This window comes from Hylobates moloch, unplaced genomic scaffold (genome assembly GCF_009828535.3).
Source record: "Hylobates moloch isolate HMO894 unplaced genomic scaffold, HMol_V3 SCAFFOLD_7, whole genome shotgun sequence".
Lineage (NCBI taxonomy): Eukaryota > Metazoa > Chordata > Mammalia > Primates > Hylobatidae > Hylobates > Hylobates moloch.
This window is the reverse complement of record NW_026652282.1, coordinates 101044794-101057714: the sequence shown is the minus strand read 5'-3', so window position 1 is coordinate 101057714 and position 12921 is coordinate 101044794.

Sequence of the window (12921 nt, the reverse complement as noted above, 5' to 3'; positions counted from 1 at the left end):
CCCGAGTAGCTGGGATTGCAGGCACATACCACCACACCCAGCTAATTTTTGTATTTTTAGTGGAGACAGGGTTTCACTATGTTGGCCAGGCTGGTGTTGAACTCCTGACATTGTGATATGCCCTCCTCAGCCTCCCAAAATGCTAGGATTACAGGCATGAGCCACTGCACCCAGATGGTTTTTTTTCTTTTTATATAACACCTTATTGAGTTATAATCCACATACCACTAAATTCACCTCATTCATAGGTTTTGATGAGTATAAACAATGCTTTGTTTTCATAAACAAAAGAATGTAATTTTAAAGACATTTTTATGATTGACTTGGAAGTACAGACCTTTGTTTGTTTGTTTGTTTGTTTGTTTTCAGAGGGAGTCTTGCTCTGTTGCCAAGGCTGGAGTGCAGTGGTACAATCTCTGCTCACTGCAACCTCCGCCTCCCAGGTTCAAGCGATTCTCCTGCCTCAGCCTCCTGAGTAGCTGGGACCACAGGTGTGTGCCACCATGCCCAGCTAATTTTTGTACTTGGTCTTGTGATCTGCCCACCTCGGCCTCCCAAAGTGCTGGGATTACAGGTGTGAGCCACTGCGCCTGGCCCTTTTATTTATTTATACCCTGCCTGCAACTAAATTATCAAACCCACTACTAGAGTGTGTCAACATTCAGCTCAGTGAACTGGAGCAACCAAGAATACACCATCCCCCAGGGTTGTTTTTTTTTCTTTTTTGAGATGGACTCTCGCTGTGTGGCCCAGGCTAGAGTGCAGTGGCTCGATCTCCGCTCACTGCAAGCTCTGCCTCCCGGGTTCAAGCCATTCTCCTGCCTCGGCCTCTTGAGTAGCTGGGACTACAGGCATGTGCCGCCACACCCAGCTAACTTTTTGCATTTTTAGCAGGGACGGGGTTTCACCATGTCGGCCAGAATGGTCTCTATCTCCTGACCTCGTGATCCGCCTGCCTCAGCCTCCCAAAGTGCTGGGATTACAGGCGTGAGCCACCGCGCCCGGCCACCATCCCCCAGGTTTTGCAGGTGACCTTTATCCCAATTGCTCAGGCTAGATGGCCAAACTCTAGAAGAGATTAGGGTCTTCGTGATGCAGCTGAACGTGCATTCTCTTTCTGACAACTTCCAGAATGAAGCTTCCATCAGGAGTCTGTCTCCTGAGCCAGCATGAGATAGGCCCAGGCTGAATAGCTCCCACTGTTCCAGTTTATTTTGTTAAATACCAACGTTCTATTCTTATTATTGGATCAGTCAGACTTGACCAATGACCAACAGTAGGCCTATAAATATACACTTTTGAGTGAATACAATTGATACAACTTTTGGGGATGCTTTTGTATTACTGTCTCCACAATACATATTGTTAAATAAACAACAAGCCATATTTCACCATTATTATTCATTTATGTGGCCTGTACGTATCTACACCTTTTATTATGTAATCTACAATGGAGAAACATTGCCTTAAACAACCTTCTCTAAAATTTCAGGTCTCATGGCTAGATTTGTGATCAGAACTCCACGGTAGGTTATTTAAACCTGTAATCTCTGACAAGGGCTTAGAGAGCTAGTATTTTATCTCTAAAAATGTTTATTGAGGGCTAATGCATATATTTTGGAAATCAATAGCAGAGGTGCTTTGTAGATATTCTATCACAAAAGTTGAGAAGCTTGACCTCTGGTCTTGCCTGAATGGGAGGTCGTAGGCGCTCTCATGGAGGTAGGCCATGAAGCTACTTGCAGCGAAGCCCAGATCTTTCTCAGGAAACAGTTTTGGTCCTTTGCCAACATGTCAAAAAATGCTTCATTGAGTCCCCATGTTCCACAATACAGAGCAGAGCATTAATCAGTCACTTTCCATGGTCATAGAAAAACCTCAACACTATTGCAGCACTGCAAAGGCCAGATGAAGGACCCCTTCGAGAAGTTGGGGTGGTGCTTATCATTCAAAAGCAAGCTTAGGCCAGGCATGGTGGCTCATGCCTGTAATCCCAGCATTTTGGGAGGCTGAGGCTGGCAGATCACGAGGTCAGGAGTTCAAGATCAGCCTGACCAACATGGTGAAACCCTGTCTCTACTAAAAATACAAAAATTAGCCAGGCGTGGTGGTGTGCACCTGTAATCCCAGCTACTCAGGAGGCTGAGGCAGGAGAATCGCTTGAATTGGGGAGACGGAGGTTGCGGTGAGCCGAGATCACACCATTGCACTCCAGCCTGGGCGACAAAGCTAGATTTTGTCTCCAAAAAAAAAAAAAGCAAGCTTAGATGAAGGGTGTTTTATCCTTTCTGACAAGATCCCATCCACACTTAAGCCAAGAAATTTCTGCCTTGCTTTAGAGGTATCTTCAAAACCCCCATGCCCCATGTCTCTGCAGAAAGAACTAAAGGTTCTTAGTTTTGAAACCTACCCCTTCCTCCCCCACATACACATCCCTACTCACCCTCAGTTTTGACTCCAGTTCAAGATAATAGATTCACACTATTGGAATCCACCCCTGTGCTTTTGTTGACATCTGGCATTTCCTAACCCATTTCTGGTTACCAGTGTTTTATTCTTAGACCTCATTCTGATAATTTGATAATTTCCTTTGCCTATTTTACCCAGCCACCTCCTACTGCCATTCAGGCATCAACTTAGGTATCAACGCATCTGGAAAGCCTTCCTTAATTACCTGAGTCTCAATTAGGTACCTATCCTCAGGACCCCATTCTTTTCTTCACCACTCTGTATTATAATAACCTATGTGACTTTTCATCCCCCAACTCCCACCCAGACTGTAAATTCCATAATGCACTTGTTCACCAGTGTTTCCCAATGTCATGTACAGGTCTCAGCACACACAAAATGTTCTATAAATCTCTATTGAATAAATGAATGAATGAACGTATTCCACCAGTTTATTCACCCCTTTAAACCCTGACTGTATCGTTGACTTGGTCTCTCAGTTGAAGGCTGACACTGTGGAATGTCTGATTTTAAGTAACATGACTTCTCCATGAGTCTGCTTCGTTGAATCAGCTGCAAGTCAATATGCCTTCAGGTGACTGAATCTATTTTATAAAGTTATTTAATATTGACCAATTGAGTTACAGAAAATATATGCCAAAGTCAAGGGTTACAATTTTATCTTGATTACTTCTAACAGGAGTAAAATACCATGACTGATTATCTTTTGAGGTCTCTCTTGGCAGGTAATGATAAAACCTTGTCACCAGCTTCCTAAAGGTCCCTGAATGTGTATTTGCCATGGCAGGGAAAATATCTGTCCAGGTGATTGAAACACACATTCAAATCACTGGAGTAGAAATTTAAAAAGAAGGGCGGGGAGTGGTGGCTCATGCCTGAAATCCCAGCACTTTGGGAGGCCAAGGTGAGAGGATTGCTTGAGGCCAGGAGTTAGACACCAGACTGGGCAACATAGGGAAACCCCTGTCTATACAAAAAACTAGCTGGGCATAGTGGTGTGAGCCTGTAGTCTCAGATACTGGAGAGGCTGAAGTGGGAGGATCATTTGACCCAGGAGGTCAAGGCTACAGTGAGCTGTGATCATTGCTCCATTGCACTACAGCCTGGGTGACAGAGCAAGATCCTGTCTCAAAAAAAAAAAAAAAAAAAAAAAAAAAAAAGAAAAGGGAGGTGCTGGGTGCAGTGTCTCACACCTGTAATCCCAGCACTTTGGGAGGTGGAGGTGGGTGGATCACTTGAGGCCAGGAGTTCGAGACCAGCCTGGGCAACAGAGAGAGACTGTCTTTACAAAAAATAAACAAAAAAACGTAGCCAGGCATGGTGGCGTATGCCTGTGGTCCCTGCTACTTGGGAGGCTGAGGTGGGAGGACCAGCTGAGCCCAGGAGGTTGAGGCTGCAGTGAGCCATGATTGAGCCACTGCACTCCAGCTCGCCTCCAAAAGAAAAGAAAATAAAAGAAATGTAAAAAGAAGGGAGCAGGCCCTTTGCAAGTGTTTTCTGTCCTATTATGCTACTTTAAATACTTAGTTGAAAAGATGAAATTGGCTGGGCGCGGTGGCTCATGCCTGTAATCCCAGCACTTTGGGAGGCTGAGGCAGTCAGATCACGAGGTCAGGAGTACGAGACCAGCCTGGCCAACATGGTGAAACCCTGTCTCTACTAAAAACACAAAAATTAGCCGGGCATGGTGACACTCGCCTGTAATTCCAGCTGATCAGGAGGCTGAGGCAGGAGAATCACTTGAACCTGGGAGGCAGAGGTTGCACTGAGCCGAGATCGTGCTACTGCACTCCAGCCTGGGAGACAGAGTGAGATTCCATCTCAAAAAAAAGATGAAATTAGGAGTGTTACCTGGCCATCGAAAGACCACACAGGATGCTGATACCTTCGTGAATATACTAAGATCTACAGTTTGTTCCTCATCTTTGCAATTTAAAACACCTCAGCTTCCGAAAGATAATTCATGCTAGCCAAATTCACTTAATTAAAGCAGAGTGACAATTTAGTAATTTACAATAAAATGCAGAACACTAAGGGCAAATATCATAAAGGGAAATATTGATAAATTTGACTGCATAAATATTTTAAAACTCTTATACAAAAATCCACCATAAATAAATGAGAAAGGATTAATATTCATATGTACATAAAGACCTCATGTGAATTCCCAAGAGAAAGATAAGTGTTTCAATATAAAAGTGGGCTAAGGACATGTACAGGAAATTTATAAAAGAGAACATACAATTGGCTGATAACTACGAATTTCAATTCTTCTTTCTCCTGTCAGCAGTGTGCTACAGCCTGCTTGCGGGGCTTGAAACGTCACATAGATAGCTTGAAATCAGTCATAGTGAGAGTATTTACACCATGGAAATCGGCAAATGATGCACAGCATGGTTGTTGTTTGTTTTTTTCTTGGAAAGCCAGTTACTAAACATTTACCAGCCCAGTACTCTGTGTATTCAATCACTACCTTTCACCGGAATCCTTTCCAACAACATTTAACATTCTCATGTCTTCTCTGCCATCTTTCTTTTATTACTATTATTGTTTATTTTTTGAAGCAGAGTCTCACTCTGTCACTCAGGCTGGAGTGCTATGGCACGATCTTGGATCACTGCAACCTCTGCCTCCCGGTTCCAAGCAATTCTCCTGCCTCAGCCTCCCAAGTAGCTGGGATTACAGGTGCCCACAACCACACCTGGCTATTTTTTGTGGTTTTAGTAGAGATGGGGTTTCACCAGGTTGGCTAGGCTGGTCTCGAACTTCTGACCTCAAGTGATCTGCCTGCCTTGGCCTCTCAATGTGCTGGGATTACAGGCATAAGCCACCACCCCCAGCCTGCCATCTTTAAAGAAACTCTGACCTCTACATCCTTCTCCAGCTACCATACCATCTCTGTTTTCCTTTACAGCCATGTTGTTTTTTCAAATTGGCTATATAGTACTTGCTGAATCCATTTTCTCATTTCCCAATCATTCTTCAGCATACTTAAGTCTTTCTTTTTTTTTTGCCATCGTCACACTCCCAAAACAGCTCTTGATTAGCTCAATGAGCTCCATGAACCCTAAATTCTATGGACAGTTTTCCCTTATCTCCCTTGACCTCTTGGCAGTTGGCAATATTCAGCTCTTTTTTTTTTTTTAAGAGATGGAGTCTTTCTATGTTGCCCAGGCCAGTTTCAAACTCCTGGGCTCAAGTGATCCTCCTGCCTTGGCCTCCCAAAGTGCTGGGATCACGGGCATGAGCCAATGCGCCCAGCCAGGATTCAGTTCTGTTGACCATTACCTTCTTGAAATCCTCTTGTCCTTGGGTTTCAGTGGCACATGGTGGTCTGCATTTTCCTCCAACCTCTCTGGCTTCTCCTTTTCAGGTTCTTCCTCCTATTTTCCATCTCTTAATGTTGAGGTTTTCCAGGGATTAGTCTTGAGTCCTCTAGGTCATTTCATCTATTCCCATGGGTTTAAATACCACCTGCAAACCAATGACTCCTATATTTTTATCTCTCCTCTGAGCTGCAAATGCCTACTTGACATCTTCCCCTTCAATGCCTCAAAAGCTTCTCAAACTCAACATGTCCCAAACTGGTGCCAAAGACTTTCTCCTTCCTCCCCAAATCAGAGGTTCTCCAGTGCTCCCCATCTCAACAAAATGTACCACCACATAAGCCAGAAACCTCAAAGTTGTCCTTGGCATCTCTGTCTTCCTCATCCTCCACCTCCCATCACCAAGTCTGGGTTGTCTTTCCCTCCTAAATATCTCCCAAAGAAGTTCTCTTCTCTCCATCTCTACTTCCAACACCCTAGTACAAGCCCGCATGATCTCTCAGCTGGACCACTGCAATAGCCTCCTAACTGACCTTCCTGCCTCCATTCTTTTTGCCTTTCAATACACTGTCCACACTGAAGACAAGGGAACTTTTCAGAACATGGATCTGATTATGTCACACTCCTGTCTTAAGATTCTCAGCGGCTTCCTGTTGCTTCTCGTTTGCTTTTTATATTGTTGGATAAAAATATCCCCCTTAATGTTGGTCTAGGGCCCTGTGTGATCTTGCTCTATGCTCACCTCTTCAGTCTCATTTCATCCCGCTCTGGTCCCTGTGCGCTTCAGCCACATCACCTTTCTTTTTGTTTCTTTCTCTTTCTTTTTTTTTTTTTTTTTTTTTTTTGAGATAGGGTTTCACTCTGTCGCCCAGGGCAGAATGCAATGGTGCAATCACAGCTCACTGCAGCCTCCACCTCCAGACTCAAGCAATCCTCCCACTTCAGCCTCCCAAGTAGCTGGGACTACAGGTATGTGCCACTATGCCTGGCTAATTTTTTAACCTTTTTTTTTTTTTTTTTTTTTGTAGAGATGAGGTCTCACTATGTTGCTCAGGCTGGTCTCAAATTCCTGGCCCCAAGCAATCCTCCTGCCTTTGCCTCCCAAAGTGCTAGGATTACAGGTGTGCGTCACCACTCCCAGCCTCTGTTTCTTGCATAGAGTCTTCATACATGCTCTTTCCTTTGCCTGGAATGCTCTTCCTACTCCCATCCTCCCTTTACCTTGCTCATTCCCATTTAATCTTCTGATCTGAATCCAAACATCACTTCCTCCATGAAGCCTCATAGATGGACACACTAGACGCTAGACTAAGTCAAATCTGTCCCCATCCCACCCCACCACAATTATAGGCTCTCAGGGCACCATGAGTATCTCCTAGGTGCTCTTATTGCAGTTTTATTTTTTCATTAATGTGTGTGATATTGTTTGCTATCTGTCTTCCCTATTAGACTGTAAGCTGCATGAAGTCAGGGACCAAGTCTGCTTTTGCTCACTGTTAATCTCCAGCACTTAGTCTAGGACTTGACACATGGTAGATACTCAATAAATATTTGTGGGATTAATGAATGACATAGTGACCTTTGTGTATAGGAAATACATAAAACTATGCAAGCTAGTATTTTTCCTTTTGCTATGCCTTCCAGAAAACTAAAAAACATATTTAAAGCTTGTGATGGTTAATTTTATATGTCAACTTGACTGGGCCAAGGGATTCCCAGAAATAGGATGTGTCTGTGAACATGTTCCTGGAAGAGATTAGCATTTGAACTGGTAGATTGAGTAAAGCAGATGGCCTTCCCCAATGTGGGCATCATCGAATCTGTTGAGGGCCAGAATAGAAGGAAAAAACAGACGAAGCTGGGCCCAGTGACTTATGCCTGTAATCCCAGTGCTTTGGGAGGCTGAAGCAGGAGGACTGTTTCAGACCAGGGGTTCAAGATCAGCCTCACAACAAAGCGAGACCCTGTCACTACTAAAAATAAAAAAATTAGCCGGGCATGGTGGCAAGTGCCTGTAGTTCCAGCTACTTGGGAGCCTGAGGCAGAAGGAGTTCTTGAACTTATGAGCCCAGGATTTTGAGGCTGCAGTCAGTGAGCTATGATTGTGCCACTGCACTCCAGTCTTGGGGACAGAGTAAGATCCCATCTCTTAAAAAAATGCAGTGGAAGATTGAGTTGCCTTTCTTTCCCTGACTGTTGATCTGAGGCATTTCTCTTCTCCTGTCCTTGGACTCTTTTTTGTTTTTTTAAAGACAGAATCTCGCTCTGTGGCCCAGGCTGGAGTGCAGTGGCATGATCTCAGCTCACTGCAACCTCTGCCTCCTGGGTTCAAGTGATTCTCCTGCCTCAGCCTCCCGAGTAGCTGGGATTACAGACACCTGCCATCATGCCCGGCTAATTTTTGTATTTTTAGTAGAGATGGGGTTTCACCATGTTGGCAAGGCTGGTCTCAAACTCCTGGCCTCATGTGATCCACCCGCCTCGGACTCCCAAAGTGCTGGGATTACAGGCGTGAGCCACCATGCCTGGCCTCCTTGGACTCTTGGACTGGCACTTACACCATCAGATCCCCTGGTTCTCAGGCCTTTAGATTCGAACTGGAATTTTGTGCCCCTGACTTTCCTGGTCTCCAGGTTGCAGATGGTAAATTGTCGGGCTTCTCAGACTCCATAATCATGTGGGCCAATTCTTTATAATAAATATCGTATATGTTAATATAATAAGTATATAAAGTTAATATACATATATTCAGTTTCTCTGGAGACTCCAGTGTAATACAAAGCTGAATCATTGCAATTATATCAACCTACTAGAAATGGCATATTTGAATTCTCTGCTTTGATCCTGATGTACCCATAAAATCTGTTTTGGAATGAGATGGCTGTGTGCCTGTGTGTGTGCATGGGTGTGCACATGTATCTATGTGCACACAGTACATAAGTGCAAAGTATTGAGAGCTTGATATAAAATGGATATCTCATCTTGATCAGTGAGTAATGGTGGTGATGGTGAAGCCAGTATCTCACCAAGGTGTCATTATCATCTTTTTCTTTTTTTTTTTTTTTTTTTTTGACAGATTCTTGCTCTGTCTCCCAGGCTGGAGTGCAATGGTGTGATCTCGGCTCACTGCAACCTCTGCCTCCTGGGTTCAAGCAATTCTCCTGCCTCAGCTTCCCGAGTAGCTGGGACTACAGGCATGTGCCACCATGCCCGGCTAATTTTTTGTATTTTTAGTAGAGATGGGGTTTCACCATGTTAGCCAGGATGATCTCAATCTCCTGACCTCATGATCCACCCGCTTTGGCCTCCCAAAGTGCTGGGATTACAGGCGTGAGCCACCACGCCTGGCTCATTACCATCTTTTTCTATCTGTGTCTTATTTCAATCCTCTCACGGTCTTTGTGACTTGTCTGTGGAGAACTGTGAGGCCACTGGGTAGAGACCTTGTTTCTCTCAATTCTCTACCATATCTATGGGTTGTTGATCAGTATCACTCAACTTGCAGAACTCGGTGTCTTTGTAAACTTTTTTTGTTGTGAAATATAACATACATCCAGAAGAGTTCCTAAAACATAAAGATACAGCAGAATCAGTATTGATAAAGCAAACACCCATGTAAAGACCACCGGGAAGTAGAACATTGGTATTTATTGTCTGTACTATACCTTGGATACGGCCTTGTGACGTATTTGGTATTTGCTATTTGACTTTGTGTGTGTGTGTGTGTTTGTGTGTGTGTGTGTGTAGTCTCCCCAGTTAGACACCAAGCTCTTTCAGAACAAAACTATATTTTTTCTGGATATACCCCACCATTCCTTTTTTAGGTTTGGGGGTACATGTGTAGGTTTGTTACATGGGAGTGTTGCATGAGAAACTAGACTTTATATTTCTTTTTTTTTTTTTTTTTGAGATGGAGTCTCGCTCTGTCTCCCAGGCTGGAGTGCAGTGGCACCATCTTGGCTCACTGCAACCTCTGTCCCTGCCAGGTTCAAGTGATTCTCCTGCCTCAGCCTCCCGAGTAGCTGAGATTATAGGCATGCACCACCATGCCCAGGTAATTTTTGTATTTTTAGTAGAGACAGGGTTTCACCATGTTGGCCAGGCTAGTCTCAAAACTCCTGACCTTATGTGATCCGCCCACCTCAGCCTCCCAAAGTGCTGGGATTACAGGCGTGAACCACCGCACTGGCCAAGACTTTATATTTCTTTATACATACTACAGTGCCTAGTGCAGGGTCCTAGATATGGCAGGTGCTGAATACTTTCTACAAGATCGTGCTCTATGGCTCTGGGAATACTGCTGAGCAAACGAGTTGTTTGGGAGAATACAAAATTATATCGTTTGTCTAAATCAGTGTGTATAAACCAGGGTATAAGGATAACTAGTATGTCATGATGTGGGTGGGAAGCCCAGCCTTCTCTTGAGTTCCAGGTCTTGCCTAGCCAAGGACTATTGCAGTACCCTGCTAACTAGTCTCCCTCTAGTCTTTTTTTTTTTTTTGAGATGGAGTCTTGCTCTGTCACCCAGGGTGGAGTGCAGTGGCACGATCTTGGCTCACTGCAACCTCCAACTCCCGGGTTCAAGCGAATCTCCTGCCTCAGCCTCCCAAGTAGCTGGGATTACTAGCACGTGCCACCATGCCTGGCTAATTTTTTTGTATTTTTAATAGAGACGGGGTTTCACTGTATTAGCCAGGATGGTCTCGATCTCCTGACCTTATGATCCACCCGCCTTGGCCTCCCAAAGTGCTGGGATTATAGGCATGAGCCACCACGCCCGGCCTCCTGCCTCCAGTCTTACCTTCATTCAATCAGTTCTTCGTGTGGTGACTCAAGTGATCCACATAAACATAGATCTCACTCTGTCATGCCACTGCATGTAGTAGTAGTTCTCCAACTTTGATGTGCCTCAGAGCTGCCTGGAGCGCTTGGTACAAATCCACATTCTTTCTCTCATACAGAGATTCTGATTAAGCAGATCTGAGGCGGGCTCTAGGCCCCTGCATCTGTTAGGAACACTATAGGTGATTCTGATGCAGCTGGTTGGGTACCACCCATTAAGAAACAGGGATTCAAAGGCTCTTTTATTCCCTACACGTTGAAACTTCAGCATCCTTAGAATGGCACACAAGACCTTTAATGAGTGATCCCTTGTAATGCTGAGTCTATTCCTTCCATACCACTCCACTCTCATGTCGCTGTCACCAGCATTTCTTGCTTGAACTGCTACAGCAGTGTCCTCACTCCCAAGTCTTGCGTGTTTTTCTTTTTTAGAGTTGAGGTCTCACTCTGTTACCCAGGCAGTGCAGTGGTGCAATCATAGCTCACTGCAGCCTTGAACGTCTGAGCTCAAGTGATCCTCCTGCCTCAGCCTCCCAAAGTGCTGGGATTATAGGCATGAGCCTCTGCACCTGGCCCCTAACTGCTTTAATCACCTTCTGCTCCAATCTTTTTCCCAAGCTGGAGCCAGAGTGACCTTTCAAAATTGCAAATATGGGCTAGGCATGGTGGCTCACACCTGTAATCCCAGCACTTTGGGAGGCCAAGGCATGTGGATCACCTGAGGTCAGGAGTTCGAGACCAGCCTGACCAACTTGGTGAAACATTGTCTCTACTAAAAATACAAAAATTAGCTGGACCTGATGACACGAGCCTGTAGTCCCAGCTACTTGGGAGGCTGAGGCAGGAGAATTGCTTGAACCCAGGAGGCGGAAGTTGCAATGAGTAGAGATCATGCAACTGCACTCCAGCCTGGGTGAGAGAGCGAGACTCCATCTCAAAAAAAAAAAAAAATTGCAAATATGTTCAAGTCACTCTCCTGCTCAAAACTCTTCAGCGACTCCTCACCATTTAAGGGATAGTTTCTCCAACTGGTTCAGGTGGTACAGCATCTGGATGTGGTGGTGCTCTCTCCAGAATGTCATGAAATAATTGATATATTAAATCATGCCATATGAAATAAAACGCTTTTCAAAAGAACACTTCTGCTAGCTAAAAATATGTCCACATTTTGTGTGTGCAATATAAAATCATAGCCACAAGTACAGATGTCCATGAAAAAATAAACTGTTGAATTAAGCATGATTAGTACTGCATTTGTCTGTTTTATATTCGTTGGCAACTTGTTCATTCGTTTTGTTACTTGCTAGCAGATAAGCAGGAGCATCTGTCAAAGATTTAGGAAAATTTATGGTTAAAAAAAGTTAAAATAGAGAAATTTCTACCCATTAACTGATTTTTTTTTTTTTCACTATGAGCATCCCATTGACATTAGGTGTAGTTCCAGGCATTGTCTGGAGAGCAGAGCTTGAGAACCCCTATTCTGGAGCAAAAAGCATAAGCAACTTGGTATGACCAACCTGATCCTTCCAGATCCAGCCCCATCTTATCTTCCAGTCTCATTTATAGCCACTGTCCCCTCCTCCTACCACTCCCTCTGGCCAAGACTTAAAATTCCTGAAATGCTCTCTGCCCTTTCTTTCTGGTTTTACTCATGTTATTCTCTCTGCTGTCCCCCCTTGACTGCCAGATAAACCACCACTCATTCTTCAAGATTCAATCCAAATGGCTCTTCTTTCAGATACCTTCCCTCACCACTCTGGGTGTCTTCCTCCCCAGGGTGTTGCTCCTGACCAATTATATCACTTATCACATTACTGGTTGTTTGTAGAGCTATCTGGCAACTGTCCTGGGAGTGCCTTAAGGTGAAGGTAGGAGTTCTTGTCACCCATTCTTTCTTGAGTCTTCTGGCACTTAGCAATTGGCAGTTGAGATTCGGTGAGTATTTGTGGAATGAATGAAAATTGCAAAGAAGGTGTATTAGTCATTTTCATACTGCTATAAAGAACTGCCTGAGACTGGGTAATTTATACAGGAAAGAGGTTTAATGCAGTTCAGCATGGCTGGGGAAGCCTCAGGAAACTTACAATCATGGCCAGAAGTGAATGGGAAGGAAGGCACATTCTTTACAAAGCATCAGGAAGGAGAAGGGCCAGGTGAAGGGGGAAGAGTCCCTTATAAAACCATGAGGTCTGGCTAGGCACAGTGGCTTACACCTATAATCCCAGCACTTTGGGAAGCTGAGGTGGGCGGATCACTTGAGGTCAGGAGTTCGAGACCAGGCTGG